The 23398-nt window shown below is 36.6% G+C and overlaps 1 long non-coding RNA gene across 2 annotated transcripts in view; it reads right to left on the bottom strand.

The window, feature by feature from the left end:
• LOC138698753 (uncharacterized) overlaps positions 1-23107 on the bottom strand; it is a 109306-nt gene extending 86199 nt beyond the window's left edge. Inside the window, exons 1-2 of one of the 2 annotated variants that reach the window (XR_011331935.1) lie at positions 23001-23107; positions 20103-20201 (exon numbers count right to left, since the gene is read on the bottom strand). This is a non-coding gene — a long non-coding RNA (uncharacterized lncRNA). The remainder of the gene's footprint in view (positions 1-20102; positions 20202-23000) is intronic. The other variant, XR_011331936.1, reaches the window with a different exon arrangement.
• Between the last annotated feature and the right edge of the window lie 291 nt (positions 23108-23398).

The following is a 23398-nucleotide window of genomic DNA, read 5'->3' as shown; positions in this document are numbered from 1 at the left end:
TAGGCATTTCTGGATTCGGCCATACGTGCTACATGCCCTGCCCATCTCAAACGTTTGGATTTAGTGTTTCTAATCATGTCAGGTGAAGAATACAATGCGTGCAGTTTTGTGTTGTGTAACTTTCTCCATTCTCCTCTAACTTCATCTCTCTTAACCTCAAATATTTTCCTAAGCACCTTATTCTCAAACACCCTTAACCTATGTTCCTCTCTCAGAGTGAGAGTCCAAGTTTCACAACCATAAAGAACAACCGGTAATAGGCCTATAACTGTTTTATAAATTCTAACTTCCAGTTTTTTTGACAGCAGACTGGATGATAAAAGCTTCTCAACCGAATAATAACAGGCATTTCCCATATTTATTCTGCGTTTAATTTCCTCCCGAGTATAATTTATATTTGTTACTGTTGCTCCAAGATATTTGAATTTTTCCACCTCTTCAAAGGGTAAATTTTCAATTTTTACATTTCCGTTTCGTACAATATTCTCGCCACGAGACATAATCTATACTTTGTCTTTTCGGAATTTACTTCCAAACCTATCCCTCTACTTGCTTCAAGTAAAATTCCCGTATTTTCCCTAATCGTTTATGGATTTTCTCCAAACATATTCACGCCATCCGCATAGACAAGAAGCTGATGTAACCCGTTCAATTCCAAACCCTTTCTGTTATCCTGGATTTTCTTAATGGCATACTCTGGAGAAAGGTTAAAAAATAAAGGTGATAGTGCATCTCCTTGCTTTAGCTCACAGTGAATTGGAAACGCATCTGACAGAAACTGAACTATACGGACTCTGCTGTACGTTTCACTGAGACACATTTTAATTAATCGCACTAGTTTCTTGGGAATACCAAATTCAATAAGAATTTCATGTAAACCTTCTCTCTCAACCGAGTCATATCGCCTAAAACCACACTGATCATCCCCAATAATTTCATCTTCATATTATGGAGTTAATATTCTCAAAAGAATATTGGGCAAAATTTTGTACGACGCCAGCAAAAGTGATATTTCTCGAAAGTTACTACACTTAGTCTTGTCCCCCTTCTTAAAGATAGGTACGATTATGGACTCCTTCCATTGTTCTGGTGCAATTTCCTTTTCCCAAATAGCAAGTACAAGCTTATAACTTTCGTTAGATAATACGCTTCCACCCTCTTGTGTTAATTCTGCTGGAATTTGATCGATACCTGAATACTTATAATTTTTCAGATTTTCTATCGCAATTTCGACTTCAGAAAGTAAGGGTTCGGGTATAAATGGCTCAGCAGTTTGTTTTAAATTTCGTCCCGTTTTGAAATGTATAGCCTACTTAAAATACCATCATTTCCCATAACTATGGTCCAAGCACCCAACTATGGTCCAAAACGCATTATGTACTACTTAGTCCCCCAAGAATTCGGTATTTGAGGCGCCACTGTGATGGAATTATGTTCCCCATAGATGCTTCCTCTACCATTACACGTGGCAATGATATGGATGCTTAAAAAGGTCAGTGTGCATCGTTCTAATGAATGTGTGAAGACACCAAATCATTCAGTTTGTGTTTGTCTGCTTTAGTAAGCTCTCCTCTGTAGAACTGGCAAGTTATAGATATATAATTGTTTGTACAATTAAACCTGGCTATATAGTGTTTACTTTCACGTAATAATTACACTGGCAGAGGTTAAGGACTCTGCGTGAAAAATGTTTAACCTCAAGGCTAGAAGTCAGGCCTCAACTATGTACCACAGTTTTTCGTGGACCATAGTTGTATTTCATTTTGAAATATTTGTTTTAATAAAATGTGATCAATGTGATTATTTACTTCTGCGAATACGGTGTCTCAGTATATTCTAAAACACCATTTAACATTATAGTCCAGTAAATGAAGAAATAAGCTGTTCCAGCATCAATGGTACTAGCACGAATGATGGTCCGGTAAAACGAAAACTTCAGGGTAGAAGGAAAACAACGTCCCTGTAAGTGACTATGAGAGCGATGAAATTGAATTGGATACAGATTATGTTTCCGGTGTACTCTCCATATTTACAGATAGTGAGTCAGATGTGGAAAAGAAGGCGAAATCTGTTAAATTAATGCTAAAGGCACATAGTTATATGGTAGTTACTTATGGGGAGGAATTGTGGCCAGGGAAAGTTTCGGAATTAAAGAACAATAGAGCTATTGTTTCATGTATAGTAAGACGCGGCAATTACTGAGGTGGTGAGAAATGGAAGACAGTTTGTTCCATAGAAAGGAAAACATAATAAAACAAATTGAAGACTCCATATCGGGGGTTTAGAGTCATAACGACGTATCTACAAAATTCATGTTTTGAGATAAATGCAAAAGAAGTTTTGCAACAACTGAAACACTATCACTGTTACCACCTATGTTATTGTGTGCGACATATGTGATAACTCGTTGTTATTAGAGTATGTTTACATCCGCTCAACAATTTTTTTGTGTTTAAGCTAAGTGTTACATAAGAAAAAAAAAGACTGTGTTGTAGATACGTTGTTTTGACTTTAAATAAATTGTTCTTTTTGCAAGTTACACTTGTTTTTAATATTAATGACAATAGAAATAATGCACTGAATTATTTATATATTATTTTGTAATTACATCTAATTACTGTGAAACAAACAGTTTTATAAGTCTTTCTTCTAATATTGATTAGCAAGGTGCTGGATAATATGCCAAAATGCTTAAAATACTAAACTGATGGCAATATACCATAATTCACCATAACAAAGTGCAATGACTTTTACAAAAACCTGTATCACTGAAACAATAGTAAAAAATTGTTATATTGAAGAAGGAATAGTCCTCAGTAATAATAATAATAATAATAATAATAATAATAATAATAATAATAATATTGGTAGCGCTACAGCACTTTAAGGGTCCAGACCGACCAGCCAGCTGCGGGCCTCAAGTACAGATGCTTAAGCAGAGGTGGAATCTAACTAAAATAGAGGTATCGTGTGGTTAGCACGATGGTCCCCCTACTAGCCGTTATAGCTGGCTTTCTTAACCGGATTTCTCTACTTATCATAGCTCTCCAAGTGCATCACATTGCTGATTATCATCATTATCATCATTAACTTTCGCTTCTTTCCCGTCTGTAACATTATTTATTAATTACTTATAGCATTGTGGTGATACTGGTCAGGAATAATCCTCATATAGCGTAGATCCAGAAGATCTTTAAGTTTTTGTTTCTGAATAGGAACTGGAGAAGAAAACAAAGGCTGAAGTGTAAAAGAATCTCGCATTCTTGGTTTAGTTCTGCGGATTAGTATTCTTCTAAACTCAAATTCTTGAGAAGTCCTGTTGCTGTTTTTAAAATAAGTGTATTCTAAGTCTTCTTTCTTGTACTGAAACCAAGCCATCTTGAGCCAATTGACATTATTTACGTCACTGAAAACTTTTCTGTCCTTTCTCATGTAGCGCCTCAGTTCTGAAAAATTCGGTACATGCTGAATTTTAATTATATGGTTTTTTTTTGTTTGTCATTCTGACAATAGTGAATCATCCCATGTGAAATAATTTTGTTCTTTTCTCTACTGAGACATGATCAGAGTCGTACTCTATTTATGGCCTGACTCAAAGGACATATAATTGATTAAAGGGATGTCAAGATGCCCAACAGCATGCAGAAACATAACAGACATATTTTATATTTCTGGTTTGCCCACCGCATGTTTTGAAAAAGGAATTCCATTCCTTACCATCTGCATTTTTGTAGGAAATTAAAAAGACATGAAGCAACTTCTGCAGATCCACGTTTGGCAGTTCTTTCACTCCACATAACATGTGACTTCTCTACAGAAAATTTATTGTATACAGTTAAGTTGTACACAGCCAATCTTCGCCGATAAAATAATGCTTTAGCATCTGTTTTGCGACAGTAGCAGACAGCCTCCAGATCAAATTCAGCTAAATGGATTTCCAGTTGCAGCTTCCGCATCAATGTTGTCTTTTCTAGCCCTCGCTGAACATTTCTGTTCATTGTGAGCATTCTGACCTCGACAGTGAATTTCTTTGCCTGTGGCATTCATATGAGAAAATCTGTAGCATGTATCGCACAAATCATTTTAGGCAAATGGAAGGGCAAGTTAAATTCTGTGTTGTGAATATATTTCGATAAAATTATTCTTTTCAGTAGTTATGCCATCATTTTCACATTTTTCAATGTACAGTTTGAACATTTTCCTACGATTTAACTAATGAGGCAAGTACTCTTTCTCTGAATATTTTCAGGCATAATGTGATATTATTTTTGGAAAATCATTAATATGAAATGTAATTCCTTCCATTACAGCATCTGACTTAGGCAAGCTGGTTTGTGCTGACCTCTTTGATCTCTCGAAATTATATAATGTTCATTCCTTTTATACATACAGCATTTCATGTGTGAACGATTCAGGCAAATCGAGTGTTGCAAGAAACTATGCCTGACAGACTTACCATTTTTCACCATCTACCTTTGGTTAAAATCTGATTATCTGTGTCATTTAAATTCCAAAATTCTTCATGAATTGGTAGCCACTCAGCCTGAATAAATTTGAAATTGCATTTCGTTATACATTTTGAACAATCTTTCTGTTTAACTGACCGTCCAGCAATTGATTTGCCTTTGGTAGATATTCTGAACTTTCAGATTATGGAATATGGCCGTAATTTTCTGAATGTGCATAAAGGGATAATTTTGATTTGAAGTATGTACGTAGTGACTAATTTTTAAGTAAAATGGTTTATAAGCAATTATAACGCACTTGACATCTGTTGATTTTATCAAAATTCTAAAATTGAATATTAACGACGAGTAATGAAACAACATTACCGGTATATAATCTTACCATTGCAGACTTCAGTATTGGTCCTTAACGTTGAAAAGGCATTGCGGAAGTTAATGAATCTGAATTGTCTTCAGTAACACATTTTTCATTTTTCTGGAGTTTAAGAATTTTTATTCCTCTAAAAAAACACATCGATTGCTCAGCACAAGTTCATTGAACGGTATCTTTGCATGACTGAAAGTACCGATAATATGTATAAATGTTAAATGTTATGTTTTATTTAACGACGCTCGCAACTGCAGAGGTTATATCAGCGTCGCTGGATGTGCCGGAATTTTGTCCCGCAGGAGTTCTTTTACATGCCAGTAAATCTACTGACATGAGCCTGTCGCGCTTAAGCACATTTAAATGCCATCGACCTGGCTCGGGATCGAACACGCAACCTTGGGCATAGAAGCCCAGCGCTATACCAACTCGGCAACCAGGTCGACAATATGTAGAATTGGAGTGCACTAGGGATAACAATAATTTTTAAAATCCTTTATTTCAAGGATTACGCCAACAGTTAGTGAATATAAGGATGCAGATACTCTGTATTATGATTTCGTATCTGAAAATAAGTGATACGCATTTAGAGACAAAACAACGGATCCACACATACGCTGTTTTGACATTCAACACCATAGCGTAATATATGGAGTCAAATTAATGTATAAAGAGATTCGTTGTTCTGACATTAAATAATCACGTGCATTTGTAGATACGCAGCACACTATCTCCGTAACGGTTAAAGATAGACGTTCCGCTGTTTTGTCATTAAATAGATTGGTTCCCCAAGTCAGTAATGATGTAGATATGTCAAAATGGCCAATTTTGTAGATACGCTGTTATGACTCTAAACCCCCGATATGCGTCTCGAAAAAGAGAGATCTATTTTCAATTTCAGAATTACAAGAAAAGTGGAGATTCAAAGAATCAAAATAAGCCTACTGAATGTAGTTCTCAGTATAAACATTATCAGTGAATTTATTTGCATTTGCTAAGAATGTGTTAGTTTATTTTGATACCGTACTTTTGTTCCTTAATATACACTCACCGGCAAAAAAAAAAAAAAAAAAAAAAAACCGGACCAACTACATTTTCTTTAAAATTTTAAAAAATAGTAGGATTTTTAAAATAATTATAGGTGTGCTGAGGTTCATTTAGTTATTCATTTATTTTGTGATACGTAACAAAGTAATAATGAATGCGTAATAGCCAACAATGATCTGAAAAAAGATTCGTTCTTCTTGTAATATTGTGTGTAAACTTCTCGGACTCATTTCAAGCTAAGGTGAAAAAGTCTACAGACTGGTAAGCTCTTTTGAGGGAGTATTGAAGTACTTAATTGTATACAAATGTCACTAAGTCCTACCCATTCAGCAAAAGCGGCTGCATTGATAGAAGATGGGAATAGTCAGCGTTATGTGGCTGCAATTCTTGGGATTCCTCTATCGACCGTACAACGAGTGTGCCATCGCTTTAGAGAGACATGAGGTTATTCCAGGAGACCCAGTTCAGAGAGAAAACGAGTAACGTCGGATCGTGACGACCATTTTATTGCCCTAAACACATGAAGAGATCGCCATTCCACAGCTATTGAGACCAGAAGAGCCTTCCAGAAAATAAGATAAGTTAACGTGAGTAAGAGAACTGTAAGAAGACGTGTGGATGAATGTGGACTAAATTCCAGAAGACCAGCTAAAGGCCCAGAATTGCTCCAGCAACATCATGTTGAACGATTACGGTTTACTCACAATCATGCTAATTGGATCCTGGGGTTGTGGCGACGAGTTCTCTTCACAGATGAATCGAGATTTAGTTTACAGATGGACGTGAAAGAGTGTGGAGAAGAGAAGGAGAACGTTTTTCTAATGTACCTTCAGTTCTCGTGTCAGTTTCCAAGGTGGATCAGTAATGGTATGGGATGGCATTTCGTATGAAGCTGACACAGAACTTGTTTTCATTAATGGAGGTGCTTTGACTGCTCCAAGATACATCGAAGAAGGTCTGATTTAACATGTGGTACCATATGCCTCACTTATTGGTGAAAAGTTCCTGTTAATGCATGACAATGCTCGCCCTCATGCTACAGAAATCGTGGATGAGTTCCTTCATAACATTGGATTGAATAGGATTGCATGGCCAGCAAGACGTCCTGATATAAACCCTATTGAACATGTGTGGAGAATGCTAGGAAAGTGGGTTAGAAGTCGTCTAACTCCTCACAGCAATTTACAGCAGCTCCTAAATGTTCTAAGCAAAGAATGGAATGGAATAGAATCGACCAGACTGACATCCAGAATCTGATCAAAGGGTTGAGTCGGCGAATGGTAACAGTCACGAAGAGGCAATGCCCGCTATTAGTAACATCTGGGTGGCCACAAAATCAGTTGAACATTTGGAAGAAAATTGATACCATTTTTTAATTTAATTATATTCATTGTTTGGCGTTGAAAATAATAGCGCAAGTGATAATAAAAAAAGAGTTTTTTTTTTCTGGGAAGCAATGTTTTCTTCATTTCATAATGGGTTTCCTGATTCTCACCTCATAAAAAAATTGAGAAACTTTAGGTGTCCCGGTTTTCTTGGCGGTGAGTGTAGTTGTTCATAATTGCAGGAAAATTACTTTCAGATTTCATTTGATTATTACGTATGTGTTTATGCAATGTGTAATAATAAAAAGAATCCATGTACTTTTAATTTATTTTTAATATTTCTGTGCTAGATTATGTTTCTACCCTTAAATTAGAAACTCAATGTATTGATTTACGAATAATTACAGCTCCAGCTATAGTCCATTCATGCTTTCAAGCATAAATGAATGAGTGGACCATAATTGGACAACTCAGAATACAACTATGTACCAATGCTTATTATTTTTTTAACAATTGTAATTAAATAATTTCAAACACATATGTCAATATTTATTTAATATACACTTACAAGAGTCTGAAGCTAAAATTTCTCTTAATCTGGATGAATAGTACTGAATATACAAAGAAAAATGTGAAAAATGTGGACCATAGTTAGGGGAAACTACGGTACTTACACTTTATTTCTTGGAGAAGTCGCTATTCCTCTCTTGGAATTTTAATAAAAATCTAAACACGAAATAAATTCGTTAAAATGTGAAATATATGTCCACGTTTCATATCAAGTAGGTCTATAAGCTATTTCTTCTACTACACTTACCTGAATATAGAGTTGAATTGGAATCACAACGCAACAGAACTGAATTGTGTACTTACTTACTTAATTACTGGCTTTTAAGGAACCCGGAGATTCATTGGCGCCCTCACATAAGCCCGCCATTGGTCCCTATCCTGAGCAAGATTAATCCAGTCTCTACCATCATATTCCACCTCCCTCTAATCCATTTTAATATTATCTTCCCATCTACGTCTCGGTCTCCCCAATGGTCTTTTCCCCTGCGGCCTCCCAACTAACACTCTATATGCATTTCTGGATTCGCCCATAGTGCTACATGCCCTGTCCATCTCAAAAGTCTGGATTTAATGTTCCTAATTGTGTCAGGTGAAGAATACAATGCGTGCAGCTCTGCATTGTGTAACTTTCTCCAATCTCCTGTAACTTCATCCCTACTGAATTGTATATTGATATTAATATTAATACCGGTATTACTAATTAATTATTAATTCACAAGCTTAGGTACTTGCATTTTCATCAGTTTCCTTCAGTGCAAACAGAAATTATTGCTGTCAACATAACAGAAAATAACTGCCAGTTGTAGTATTTTTCAGTACCCGAAATTCGAAACGAAGTTGGTAAAAGGAAATTCAATCTGAGAGCTGGAAAATGATTATAATCCACTAGCATATATAGTACCGGTAACAGAGGAAAATGGTTAGGTTTCACCCTTCGGGTATTAAGTAAGCTGATCCGGACTAAAATTGAGGAAGATCAGTGATCAATATTAAAGCAATCGCTATTAAAAATCTGCAGTTTCAGAATCATCTGCTTCATACAGTGTACAGCACAAAAAATACTCACCAAGAGCAGTATTGCCACAGTGTAAACTCCTCTGCGCAGCCGCAAAGTATAGAATAAGCAGCAGCAGTAATTGAGGCTACTGAATAACCAATAAAATGGCAAGATCATAGCCATCTTGCTTCGAACTCTAATTTCAAGGGAATCGAGAATTAAAATCGTTTCCGCAGTAATTCACTGCAACAATACTATTCTTGTCAGTGCTTTGTACAGCGATGTGTAAAGAAAACTAAGGGCTCGTGTATAGGGATCTGAGCACGAAACTCGAACACAACATGAAGTACGAGGGGGATCCAGGAAATAACGACCGTTCGCGCATACCCGCCGCGCAGCTGACTCCCCTTCCTTTTTTGAAGGTCAACTGGCTTCCTTAACATGTGTTCTCATAATGTTGTGAGTACTGGTTGCAACAAGTCGCCAGTGTGCATTTTGTGTTACTTCAAAATGAACGACGTGATTGATAATCCCGTCGACTGTGAGGTGAGGAGTGTGATTCGATTTTTGAATGCCCGACTTTTGAAACCTGCAGAAATTGACCGGCAATTGAAAGAAGTGTATGGTGATACTGTAATGAATGAAAGAAATGTGAGAAAATGGTGCGAAATGTTCAACAATGGGCGAACAAATGTCCACGATGAAACTCGACCCGGACACCCATCACTCATCACAGAAGACCTGAAGAATAAAGTGAACGACAGAATCTTGCAAGACAGGCGCACATCACTCGACGAATTGCATATTGCCTTTCCTGACATTTCTCGTTCTTTGCTTGGTGAAATTGTGTCGCAATATCTTGGCTACCACAAAATCTGTGCCCGCCGGCACACTGCTGCTTCAACTCGAGAATTGCTGGATCAATTCGGTTGGGAAATCTTTGACCATCCACCCTATAGTCCAGACCTTGCTCCTAGCGATTTTCACCTTTTCACTAAGCTGAAAGACTTTCTGGGTGGTACGCGTTTTGGAAGTGATGAAGAGTTGAAGAAGACAGTGAACACCTGGCTTCATGAACTGGCGGCAGAGGAGTATAACACGGGAATTCTAAAGCTAGTGAACAGATACGACAAATGTTTAAATGTAGGTGGTGATTATGTAGAGAAGTAAAGGAAGCTTCAGTTATGTAACAGACTTTGTTTTTTCAAATAAATATATATATTTTTAATTATTACAACAAAACGGTGGTTATTTCCTGGATCCCCCTCGTATCTACGTGGGACATAAGGAAGCGCTAGTGGGGTTCTAGGTGGGGGTTGCGCATCCCTTCTGGAATCCCTGTACGCCTTTGAATTAACCAATAATGTACAATTCTCGATCATCTAGCCCGTTTATCAGCAATCACGGAAACATGGTTAATTCTTGACAATGATCAAGTTACAGATGCGGTGCACCGATATTTTCCCTCGATCAAGTCAGTACCGTCAGCTGACGGTACGCTCAATTGAGAAGAATCATCTGAGCGCTAGGTTACCGCGTATAAAACAGCGAACGAACACACACTGTCAATTATCGCTTCACTTTTGTTTGTCGGACTGCTTCAAACATCCTCGTAGTTTTCAAATAATAAGTTTCAATAATCATGGAAGAAAAAAAGAAAAGAGCACCCAACTTCTCACAGTTCGAAGTGGGAATTCTTTCAGATCTCCTCAGCAATTCTGTATCCATATTAGAGAATAAAAGTACTGACGGAAGTTCTCTAAGAGAAAAGCAGGCTACCTGGTTGGATTTAACCTCACAATTCAACATGAGTTATACGTGTTTACATAATTCCACATCATTTGTAATGTAATTTATACAGTGGTTATTTCATATTATTGATAATAATTGGGAAAATTTCAGTATACGGATACCTCACTGACAATTATCTTGAAATAGGCTACTAAAAAGAGCAGATTTGTATGTGTTTGTCGAATGCTCATCATCTTACTTACGAAAAGACACATTTCAGTGCCAATAATTTATTCGGGAAATTTCAGTTTACGAATACCTCGCTAACAATTATATATATATATATATATATATATATATATATATATATATATATATAAACAAAGCAATTCGTCTGTGTATGTCGAATACGCATCGTCATGCATACGAAAAGGAAGTTTTTGGTGCCAATTTATTTTGTGTGCACAAGGTTGGAATTTTGGAGTAAGAGGGAAAGGAAAGTATCCTTGTTCTGAATTTTATCCACTTATTTTGTGTTCACAAGGTTGGAATTTCTCTTAATTCAAGCATAAATAGCCTAATTGTCCAAAACGTCATGTACTCATGTAGGTAGGTGCTAATAGTTTCAAACGGCAAATCTATAGCTAATAAGTGATAATCTCGCATTCTACAAAATGGTCATTTAGTTTTACTATATTATTACCGGCATAGAATAACTATTTTATTACTATGTTAACAAAATTGGACAGTTAGGCCTAAATAATATTTTGTCCTCAAGTAAAGTCCCGATCTTCCAAAGCAGAAACATATATAACACATTAGTCTATTTTGAGAAAAAAAAAACATTTTTATTATTCATCTACAAACTTACTCTTTCTACAATAACACCAATTCTGTTATTTTCGCAGTGATTTGCGTGTTCAAGATGCATCATTTCATCTTCAATTCCATCAAGTACGTCAAATCGTGCCGCCATTTTGGTTTTCTCGACTTGACCATGTTCAATTCAAGATAATCGGTCCCACACCCGTGATCAAATTTGATCATCGTCAACTCGCTTGTTTAACTTTGTTCGAGATTGATACTCCGCAAATTGGCGTTGAAGATGGTCAAGTGCCGCCTTAACCATCGTCAAATTTTAATCAAGAATGGTGCACACGGGCATTAGTGTTAAACGCGTTTAATTATGTGTAGATTAATGATGAATTAAATGTAGTTCTAAGTTAAGAGAGATTCTTTCAAAGTTTATTTATTTTACGCATCGTTAAAGGAGTATCATTTTAATTGAATTTCGTACAGGTATTCCATTGACATCTATATTCTTCTAAAGTTTTATTGTAGATCTTTCAAAATAAGTTATAACTACTTAAACTGTTTTGTTAAAAATTGTATATGTTAATTGTTGCAGTTCTTATGTAAGACATACCTTTTAGCAGATTTGCCAGTTAAAGCTAAACTAACGCATGCACAAAAAAAAACAACCTGGAATTTCGCTGTGTCCATTCTTATTACTCTCTATTCGCTGAGACCATAGGCGGAGTTATGGGAGGCATGGGAGCACTGCCCCCCCCAAACTTGTCTGAACTCTTTTTTTTTTCTTTTAATATTAGAAAATATTGAATTGAAAAGATGTTTTTTGCTAAAGTTTCTGTGCTTAAATTGACGATCATCTTCAGATCATGTGTCTGGACTATAATATTTATGTTAAATTTCTAAATGTATAGTAACTTCTATACTTCATTTGGGGAATGGAAGCACTGTAATGTTTCTTTTGTAACAGCCTGTACTCACGTGTTAGAAGTCTGCAGATGTTCAGGCCGCCACTTGGAGAAATATGAATAGCATACTGCTGAACAATGCAGAAAAAAGAAAAGTGATCCTGGTATAGTGTGTAAACTTAAAGACGAGAGATTAAGTAAAATAATTAGAATTTACATTTCATATGATATCTTCAGGAAGGTAAGCTTCAGATAAAAAAAGTTTCTGTTAGCACTTACGTAGTGTGTATGACAGAGAAATATAGAGATTGTTTTAAGTTATGTCCTGTTATAATTTGTAGTAGACCTACAGTTCTAGCCTTATACAACTTGGTCTGAAACATCGCGGATATGGATGTAACACTGTAAGAAATATGCCTCCCGAAAATACCTTCATTAATGATCGTATTCCGATATACTGTACCACGGTCAAGGTACAACGGGGGAGAAGGTAAATAATGTCCCCCATAACCTTATTATATCGGGATTCTGTGGTTTTGCTTTACCCCCTCCCCCATGGAAACTGTTCTCTCTCCGCCTATGGCTGAGACCACTCTAAAGAATGACGTGTAACTTCTAATAATAGATAGGCTGCGTGTGATCTTGCAAAAGTGTATTATAAAGCGATAATGCGAGAATCGTTTTTTTTTAATTATTATTATCGAGCATTTTTCAGGCTGCCATTTTAGTAATTTCTGTTTCAAGCCTTCGGTACGTCTGCTAATCACAGTTGTGAACTGATAAGTGTTTATATTTCAGCACATTGTTGCGACAATAGCAAATAGACCATTTTCGACGGTGTTGAATCAACACATGGGTATCAAATTATATTTATAGATTTCAGTATCCTCTATGATTTTCAAGTATAATTTCATTCATTTCCTTGTGCTGAACCATACAATAGATCTAATGGAATAAAATGTTCATTATGATAAAGTGAATCAAATTTTCTATTAGAAAGGCCTAAGCTCAATCTTTAGGACTTTCTTTCCGAAAATGAAAAATAATCTTTAATAAGCAAGCATCTTTTAAATGTTGGGCCCGGGCTTCAGACTTCTTTGAGAGAACTGCTACTTGAAAAAAGAAAATCGCTTGAGGTCTCTGAATCTGAAAGTGTTCTAGAATTCGAGGATGATTTGACAGAGAGTGATGTTAAAGAGACGAGTGTTCATGAATTGCATCCCCTTGTGACATTGTGGTAATGTTTCAGTTCCCCAAAAGAGAATACGATAATGAAAAGAGGTATTCTCAAGCAAATTCATACAAATCTTATGCTTGCCTAGAATATAGTTTAGTGAAAGATGCTGCTTTCTTATTCGTTGTCGATTCAGAAACATAAAATATTAAGATACATTTTCGTTTCAGATATTACTTACAGCACCTTTCACTATAAATGTAGGTGTCCCATTTATCTTGACCACTCAAAATAACTTTGTACGCAAACACCAAATGAAAAATATTGTTCCATACAGAAACGTAGCGTAGCGTAGTTGGTATAGCGCTGGCCTTCTAGGCCTTCTATGCTCAAGGTTGCGGGTTCGATCCCGGCCCAGGTCGATGGCACTTAAACTTAAGTGTGTTTAAATGCGACAGGCTCATGCCGTAGATTTACTGGAATGTAAAAGAACTCCTGCGGGACAAAATTCCGGCAAACCGACGACGCTGATATAACCTCTGCAGTTGCAAGCGTCGTTAAATGAACCATAATTAACAGAAGGTGTACAACTCAGAGGGGAAAGTAATATTAATGGGAGGCAACCTTGTAGCGTTATTTATTAATGAGATACGAGTACTAACATTGTTTCTTTAGATGACACACTAAGACCTGTCCAAAATGTATCACAGTGGGCCATTCTAATAAACAGAACGTTAATAAACGGTAAATTTATCGTATAAGTAGGATAAGTTAAAAGTAGGCCTGTGTGTGAAAACTGAAAATATATTGGAAATTGGGGAAAACTTACCATAAAAAGACATTTCATCCCTGTTTGTGGCTTAAATTAATAAAAAAGCCAATACTTACGGAAAAAAGAACTTTTCACTCGATAGATCTGCTCTAAAAAATATCCACAAGCTAAAATTAAAATGACGTCCTTGTTTTTGAGGCTACTAATATTGCCTTTTCTAACAGGAAACATGTACAGAGTTCAAATGACGCATAAATACATTTAGGAATAAATTGAATTTTCCATCCATGTTCAATAAGTTATAGCCTTCACTTCAAACTACGATTCTCTTGAAAGTAACAGAAGGAATTAAGTTTATTCTCAATTTCTCAAACTTATAACTTTTTCAGATTAACTGGGTGTAAAATTTTTGTAGGTTTATAAAATAAAATTAATAGAACCATATACAAATTACGGTATAACATAAAAATATCAAATGAACTACGCAAAATCATTTCTCTGATGTGTTATCATTATGTACTCTGTAAACGTTTAACTTGCTAACTGCCTGAGTACTACTGCCGCGCCAGCTGTCAAACGTTGGCATTTTTTATACGTAGGCCTTTGGAGTTGCGTGACTATATATTAGACTGTGTGTAACATGATAGCTAATGGAGCAGGGTGATCTGTGACTACCTTCTCCAGTGAAGACAGAAAGAATCCACTTTGATAGTCGCACCAATTAGGAAATGAATATGATCGGCCTCCTAATCAAATCATAACGAACATTGTGTAAGATCAATAAAATAATTGTATTACTAATTTAAGATGCTGTATATTGTCAGCAAAGTGGATGCTCTCTGCCTTTTAATTCATAATTTAAAACTTTACTTAAATAAAGTTAAATAACAGAGTATAAAATGATCCGAGTGAGTTCTTCAGTATGGAGGCCGCTATGGCTTGGATAACAGCAACCGGTGTTTTAATTGGTCAGGAAGTCAAGAGTCTCCTTGAAAATTGTTCATCTGGTTCCAGATATTAATCCAGTAACCTCCCACTTGGTGATGTATTTATTACCCAGATCGTCACAACACGATTGATATAAAGATCTGTTTTCTTCACATAGCCTACTAACACGACGGCTGATCTCTACGCTTTAGCCGTGATCCACTTACAATTGAAAAAAAAAATCTTACCTCATTTTTTTTTTCAAATAGTCCCCTAGTAGACTGATGCACTTCTCCCAGCGATGCTCCAATATTTCCACAGCTTCCTGGAAGAATGGTTGTCCAACCTCTGCAAACCACTGGTTTACGGACTGCATGACTTCATTATGTGATGAAAATGTATTCTCACGCAGATGTTCTTTGAGTTTTGAGAATAGCTCGAAGCCGCTGGTTGCCAGATCTGGTGAATAGGGTGAATGGTCCAGCAATTCAAATCTTGCTGTTGAAATTTCTGCCATTGAAACCAAGGACTTGTGACTTGGAGTATTGTCTTGGTGGAAAAGAACCTTTCGCCTTAATTTATCACGGCGTTTCTGCTTGATAGCATCCCGTAATTTTTCAATTAAATTTGCATCGTAAATAAACGCCAGTTATTGTGGCTCCTTTCTGCAAATAGTCTGTCAAAATAACATCTTGGGCATCCCAAGAAACAGAGAGTAAAACTTGCCTGCTGGTGGCTGCACTTTTAATTTTTTAGGAGTTCGTGAACCCTTATGTTTCCATTTCGTACTTGGATTTTGATTTCAGGGTTATAGTGGTGAACCTGTGTCTCATCCATAGTCACATATCGTTCAATATTTATTTTTTGTTTGCTCGAAAATATAGATTTGTAATACTCATCATCATGAAAATCAAATGCTAGTGTAAATTTAATTTATTCAAGGCTACATTATACTGTATTCTATGGTATGAGTAGTGGTATTATGGGACTGGGGTATCCCATATTACAATTCTACTATTCGTGTCGGAAAAATAGATGTTCAGGACAAAACTAGGGTCTTACAACCTTTTATGTACTGCTAAAAGTGCATGAAAGATGTCGAGATCAAAACTAGGGCCTTCACAAATGAAAAACGGAGAACTTAATATTTTGACATAACAAATTTTGTGTGTAATATGTAGAGTTTTGCGTTTGGTTATCTGAGTCTCCAAGCAACCCGTAACAGTGTAGGTATGTATGGAGTATAGCTCGGTGGCATCCAACTCTACTTATATAGTTCAGATCTCCTGTTCAGTGAACATCCGAAAACAAAACAAAGCTAGGCGCTTAGAAGTGAGTACTCTACTAGAAGAAAATGAGGAGGATTCTTTCAAAACCTGACATGTCCATTTTCAGAAAATACACTTCAGATGCCAAAAACTTAAATCTCTGCAATAAATAAAATATTATCTGTGGTGAAATATTATTTTTTGCTATAGATAATCATGAAATTTCACATAAAAATTCGTTTATTATAGAGACACATATTTGTAGCATTTTCTGAAAAGTGACATATCAGGCTCCTCAAATATATTTTATCAGGAGGAAAGAGAATTTTTTAATTTGAAACAGTCATTGAGTGTAATGTGTAAAGCACACACCCATAATTTTTTATTTCAAGTTTCTGGTGACATTTATGTTTTTCCATTTGTTAATTTATTCCAAACTTTAATTAGGTGTAAAGTAGCCTATCTAGATGTATTTGACTTATTGTAGAAACTGTAAATAAGACAAATTCCGGGCGCCAGGTAGCCATGACAACCAAAATTTTTATGTGGCGCCTGAGTTTTTTTAACGAGTTCAAAATTATTTAAGATTTCGATTTCTTTCATATCACTACGACTAATACACATAGGCGCCGACTTTTGAAATTCTTTGGGGCATGCTCTTAAACTTCGGATTTTTAGGCTCGAATGGTAAGGGAAGTCGGGGGAATATGGGCATCTTAGTACTATTTCGGGTGCAATATCTCTCGGGTTTTTCTAATAATTAATGTCATAGCTGGGATATGTTTCTTAACAATTTACCTATACTATATAAGAATCCTGACTGCTTACTCATAAACGTATGCAAGTAAAACTAGAAAATGCAAGTTAATGTGCTTTGCCCATATTCCTCCGAGTGTGGGGGTAAAATGGGCATTAATGATGTGAATCACAGTCAACTGAAAGAAGCGAAAAAAAAACACTTAAAATACTTGAAAATATAACTGTATTAACTATATTATATATTGTATATGCAATTTGTGATGGTTATTGCGTAACGCCTATGGCAGATGATACGACTCTTTGACGATGAATGACGTTGGAGATTCTAAGACATTTGAATCAGTGGAAGGAATTGTATGAATTGTAGGTTTGTCACCTGATGCTGCAGTGCCAATGTAAGCATAATCAGGAATGACACTCATGTGCATGGAAATGGGCCTGAAACTCGGAAGGCATTTACAGCCAGACATACATTGACAAAGCTGTTCCATGCTTCTTTGACAATGGAAGCAAACTCGACCTTCGTAAAAGGTCTCCTATGTTACCTGTAGAAAGCTATAGCACCACTGTTGTAAGCTTTCTTTAGAGGGCCAAACAGACACCTATCTGCTGATTGAAGCCAGACTGTGGTGTGTGGAGTAAGGCAAAACATGCATAATCCGTTTTCTACTGCGAAGTTAAGAGTGTCAGGATTACAACTATGTGAATTACAGTACGTCAATCTACTATCAAAATTGCAGGTGCATACTTACTGATGTTGAAATAAACAACGAAGTTCTTGATTATTGAGAAAAATATAAGAGGTGTGATCAATAATTTACGAGATTGTGTCTGCTGTGGGCGAAGGGATCACGTGATTGACACGCATGCGCAGCAGTGACACTAGACGACCTTGAAAGACGTGACGCAAAGTTTCGAAGCGCTATCTTCATTGAGACCTGTGTCACACAAGGTTTTGTTAACACGTGCATCCGCGCATTTGCGAAATCACGATGGACTCGAAATTGGAACAGAGAGCCAACGTCAAATTCTTTGGGAAATCGGCAACCGTAACCCATGGAATATTGAAGCAAGCCTACGGGAATGAAGCAGTGAGTCAGGCGAGGTGTGTTTAGAGTGGCATTCGCGTTTCAGAAATGGTAGAACATCGCTGAAGAACGACGAGAGGCCAGGTCGACCACACACGTGCAACACTGCCGAAAATGTCGAAAAAAATTCGGCAAATTTTGCATAATGATCCTCACGTCCATTTTGAATATGAACGACCACAACTCTGGACAAAGAACAAATGGATGCTCCATGACGACACTGCGCCAGCTCACAGAGCTCTCGCAACACTCCAGTTTTGCACCCGTAATAAGATGGTCGTCATTCCTCACCCCGTATTTACCAGATTTGGCCACCTGCGACTTTTATTTTGTTTCCGAAGATGAAATTCAAGCTAAAGGGTCACCGTATTGGCACTGTGGAGGAGATCCAACGCGAATCGCAGAAGGTGCTTGACAGACTTCAAGAACGAGACTTCCAGGAGGCATTTCAAAAATGGCAGACACGTAGGGATCAGTTTATAGCTGCCCAAGTGGACTAGCTTGAAGGGGATAGCAGCCAAATTTAAATGAGGTAATTTTATTTCCAATTATGGGACATGTCTCGGAATTTAATGATCACACCTCGTATCTCCGTTAATGTAGGGAGACTTCTTATGGAACTATAATTTACTGATAGCAGGCAGCTGTTCTTTCAGTCATTATTGTCCTCACTCCTTTTATAATAATACTTAGAGGAAAGTAGTTCCCTGCTGCAATGAAACACGCCATAAGGATAATGGTTTCTCCCTTTTCTTTAGGGTAAATGCAATGCACCACTTTGTGTTCTTTGGGTGGAATGACATCTTTCGCTCTTGTAATCATTTGTAGGCCATTTTTATCAAGATTGAAGAGTCATTTTTATGAAGTGTAACATTAGCGCCCATATTACCCCGACATATAGGGTTTACTTTCAACAGTTGGCATTACCGTAAACTATTCACAAAACAACGTCTGACTCAATAGAACGGCAGTTCAAGATGTGTATTCTGTATGTATAGTATTAGATTTAAACTATTTTCTAAAGTTCATGTGTAATCTATTGCATATAATATATCTAAAATACGTATTGTGAAGTTTTAGTGTACTTGGAAGTCAATACTCACGTTTTAGATGTCTGTTTTAACACTAATACGTGAGAATACTGCACAGCGCGTTTCCCACAGCAACGATTACGATAGCCTCACTTTATACTAACCGCTATTAGCGAATAAACATAATTCGTTGCAAGAGTTTCGACATGAAAACGTAATATTGCTCATATTCCCCACGTGCCCATAGTCCCCCGATTTCCCCTATAGGTTAGGCCTACAACAATTTTATGTAAAAATCTCTAAATGTATGCAACACGAGAAATTCTCGAGCGATCATATTGCCAAAAACTGGGTGCATTAAAGAACATATGTTTCAGCCTACACTGAACGAGCCTAAAGATCCGAGGCCCATGTTATACACTGCGTACCTATATTTATAAACTCATAATATAATTTTGTGTCCCGCGCCGTGGCGTCGTGGCCTAAAAGGCATCCTGCCTAGAACTCGCGTTACGGAATGCACGCTGGTTCGAGTCCTCATGGGGAAATAAATTTTCTCATGAAATTTCTGCCATTGTACGGGATCGGTGCCCACAAGCATTGTGATGCATTTGGGACGCTGCAGTAGGTAGCAAAATCAGGTTACAAACGCCAGCTATAACGGCTGCGGGATCATCGTGCTAACCACACGATACCTACATTCTGGTTGGATGATCGTCCACCTCTGCTTCGGCATGTGGACTTGAAAGCAGCAGCCGGCTGATCGGTCTGAGCCCTTAAAGGGCTATAGAGCCCCGGATGATTACTAGTATAATTTTGTTGTCAAATATGAAATACATACTTAAAACTATTATACACTCACCTACGATGATAGAACCTGAAAAATGTTTTTTCCTGACAGCTGTTTTACTGATGAACTCTGATGAACTCGTTGACTATTCCATCGATGTTAAATTTACACCTTCACAATCGTCACCATACATAGAAATATAGAAATATATAGAAATAACACAGGCCCAGTAAAATCTGTTCCATTTTTACAAGATGTGACATTGTTTCGGATGGAAATCGAGTTTTCAAGCTTGTTGTTGTTTGATCCACTATCCATAATCATTGGTAGGAAGCTCGTACCAAAACAGAAGATTTCGGTTGAGTACATCGAGGAGTATAGATGTCATCCGCGCCTCGCTCTGTTTCCGCTAGCTACACGCAATACGCAGTTCACATAAACTACGCATAGTATCATTCTGTGGAGCTGTGTACTGTCGTGGGTATTCTTAAGAATATTGTTAATATATATTAATAGTTTAGATTTTGAACAAAGTGAGCTATTGTGATATTATTGTATTATTTACGCAATGCTAATGTTATGCATGATTCCAAAAAGTAAACTCATCTGTTATTAGAAAGACAAGTTCATTTACCAGCCGTCAATACTTGTTTATTTTGCTGGTCTGTTAACGTCTCGTGCTACTGTGCTACTATGCCTTCGATTGTGTTACAGTCCAAGTTCAACATTGGAATTATGATGCGAACTTCCTACCTGTCACTACAACAGAAATGAAAATTTTTCTTGAAAACAAATTATGGGTTTAATATTATGTGCCACATACGAGATACACTATTAGATTCAGAATGTACAGTAGTTGTTCACTTGATAGTAAGAAATACTGTACAATATTTTCAGATTTGCTTCAGAAATGTCTTGTGACGAACGAATATGTTCAAAGTACAAATATTGTTTTCAATTTTTATGAACATAAAAAGAGTATTTATTTTGGTAAAATGAAAATGTTCATTGTTATTTGTTATAATGAGGCTAGAATCGTAACGGTATTCCTTGTATGTTATATATAAAGGATGTTTCCGGGCTGGTGTTACAAAATTTCAGGGATGATGGGGAAGGGCACATGTATCAATTTGAGATAAGGAACCCTGGTCCGGAAATGACTGAGTCGAAAGTTATAAGTAAAAATAGTTGTGTGGAAATGGAATTGTAAATTGGCACCACGTACCCTCCTTCCCTTAATCTTTGGAACAGTCGTGGGAAGATGATATGGGCCGAATGTCTCCTACGTGGGTACTTGCCACAATACAATCTGTGAGCTTGTTCCCATTGGCTCATCCGTATTCGAAAATCAGATATGCATATTTCGCTCTCGTGTATTCCTCCATTTTAATAGGACTGATCAACTGGACACTGCAACTTGTACACATACACTGCTGACTACAAACGTGCATATTAGGACCGACCATGTCCGTTACACATTACGCTATCTGCATTGCTTTAGTGTAGTTTCCTGTCCCCACCCCTCAGATAACACACTGAATGGAATACTGTAAGTAGACAACGTAAACAACGACAGATGAATACAGTATGTGTAAGGTGTACAGATAAATACACATAAATAAGGTGTACAGAGGAATAAAATTATTTTATTTCCATACAACTATTTTTGCTTATAACTTTCGACTCAGTCATTTTCGGACAGGGTTCCTTATCTCAAATTGATACATGATCCCTGAAAGTTTGTAACACTAGCCCGGAAACACCCTATATATATGTATATATGTGCGGGTAAATTATTTCAGATTGGCGGTTACGAAGTTTATAATTACAAATTATTGTTTTTTATATTATTCGTTTATTCTTTTATTTTTATAAGGCCTTGGATGATTGGAGCACAAATTTGGATACCCCATGGTTGTACATGTTTGTCGTTCTGATTCACTGACATTGAGAGATGCGCTACCACTTTGTATTCTTAGAGATATAGTCCAAGCTCACACAACTTGACAGTTTCTGTACCAACTTCCTAGCTCTGCTCATAATATAAATTGCGGAACCTTTCCTAAATGTTTGAGAAGTTAGGCCTACGTCTCACCACCTCCTAATTTTAATGGGGTTTTTCTTTGTCGTGAAGGTTTAATAATAATAATAATAATAATAATAATAATAATAATAATAATAACAATAATAATATAAAGCATCAGAAACTGTTAAGTTGCGTGAGCTTGGACTATATCTCTAAGAATACAAAGTGGTAGCGAACCTCTCAATGTCAGTGAATCAGAACGACAAACATGTACAACCGTGTGGTATCCAAATTTGTGCTGGAAACCCGGGTTCAAATCCCGGCGCTGGAGAGAATTTTTCTCCGTTCTATTACTCTTTCCTCGTAAGTAAATTGAAGTTACAACAACAATAACAATAATAATAATAGTAATAATAATAATCATAATCATAATAATAAAAATAATACTAATAGTAATAATAATAATTATACAATAAAGAAGTAGAAATCACATGAGCGGGTGTGCTGAGTATGCCCACTTTCTTTCCAGGGCATTCCTGAGCAACCGATCATGCCCGAAGGCGGCGCCTATAGCAACACATAATGTTAACAAACGGAGTTGTAGTAAAAAATTCCAGTGTGCTTGTTACATTTGTTGCGCATCTATTATTAGGGTTGTAATGTTGGGGACCGATACGGTGCGTTACGGTGGTTTCAAGTTGACTATCCGTTCACCAGTCAGTACTCTAGTATGCGTAAACAGTGTAGCGAACCTCTGTGTCTATATTTTTTGCAACATATCTCACACTATCTTTTACAAACGTCATTGCAGAAGTATGCAATATTAAATAAATCAGTGAATAATATTTTTCAAAATTTTATTTTTGAACAAACAATTTCTTAAATGAATTTACATGTGACATGCATATACTCACAAATAATTAAACAGTGTAAAGTTTCTGTACCTTCTCTATGTTAATATTCCAAATCCTGTGCCATTCCACTGAAGCAGCCGCATAGGAGGAAAGTTGATCTTCAGCCATCTTCCTGAATGCATCATATTCTTCCTGATATTTCTATAAACATTGTAAAATGTCAATCATTTTTATTTAATCTCGCTCAAATGTCAAGATATTGTCAAATACTGATTATCGAATATCTAATAGGTTAATAGATTACAGTAAAACCGCAAGACGGGAAAATCTGTCTCCGCCGAGCTCCTCGCAGACTCTGGTTACGCAGACAGCTTGCTATCGGTGAAACATCGCGCATTATCAGTCATTCAGCACATCACAAACTATTAATATAAAACATAGCGAAATATAAGTTAAAATATAATTTACTTACCTAAATTAAGAACGTG

Source organism: Periplaneta americana, chromosome 1 (genome assembly GCF_040183065.1).
Source record: "Periplaneta americana isolate PAMFEO1 chromosome 1, P.americana_PAMFEO1_priV1, whole genome shotgun sequence".
Lineage (NCBI taxonomy): Eukaryota > Metazoa > Arthropoda > Insecta > Blattodea > Blattidae > Periplaneta > Periplaneta americana.
The sequence above is the reverse complement of the archived record's forward strand: the minus strand, read 5'-3'. Positions and strand labels throughout refer to the sequence as shown.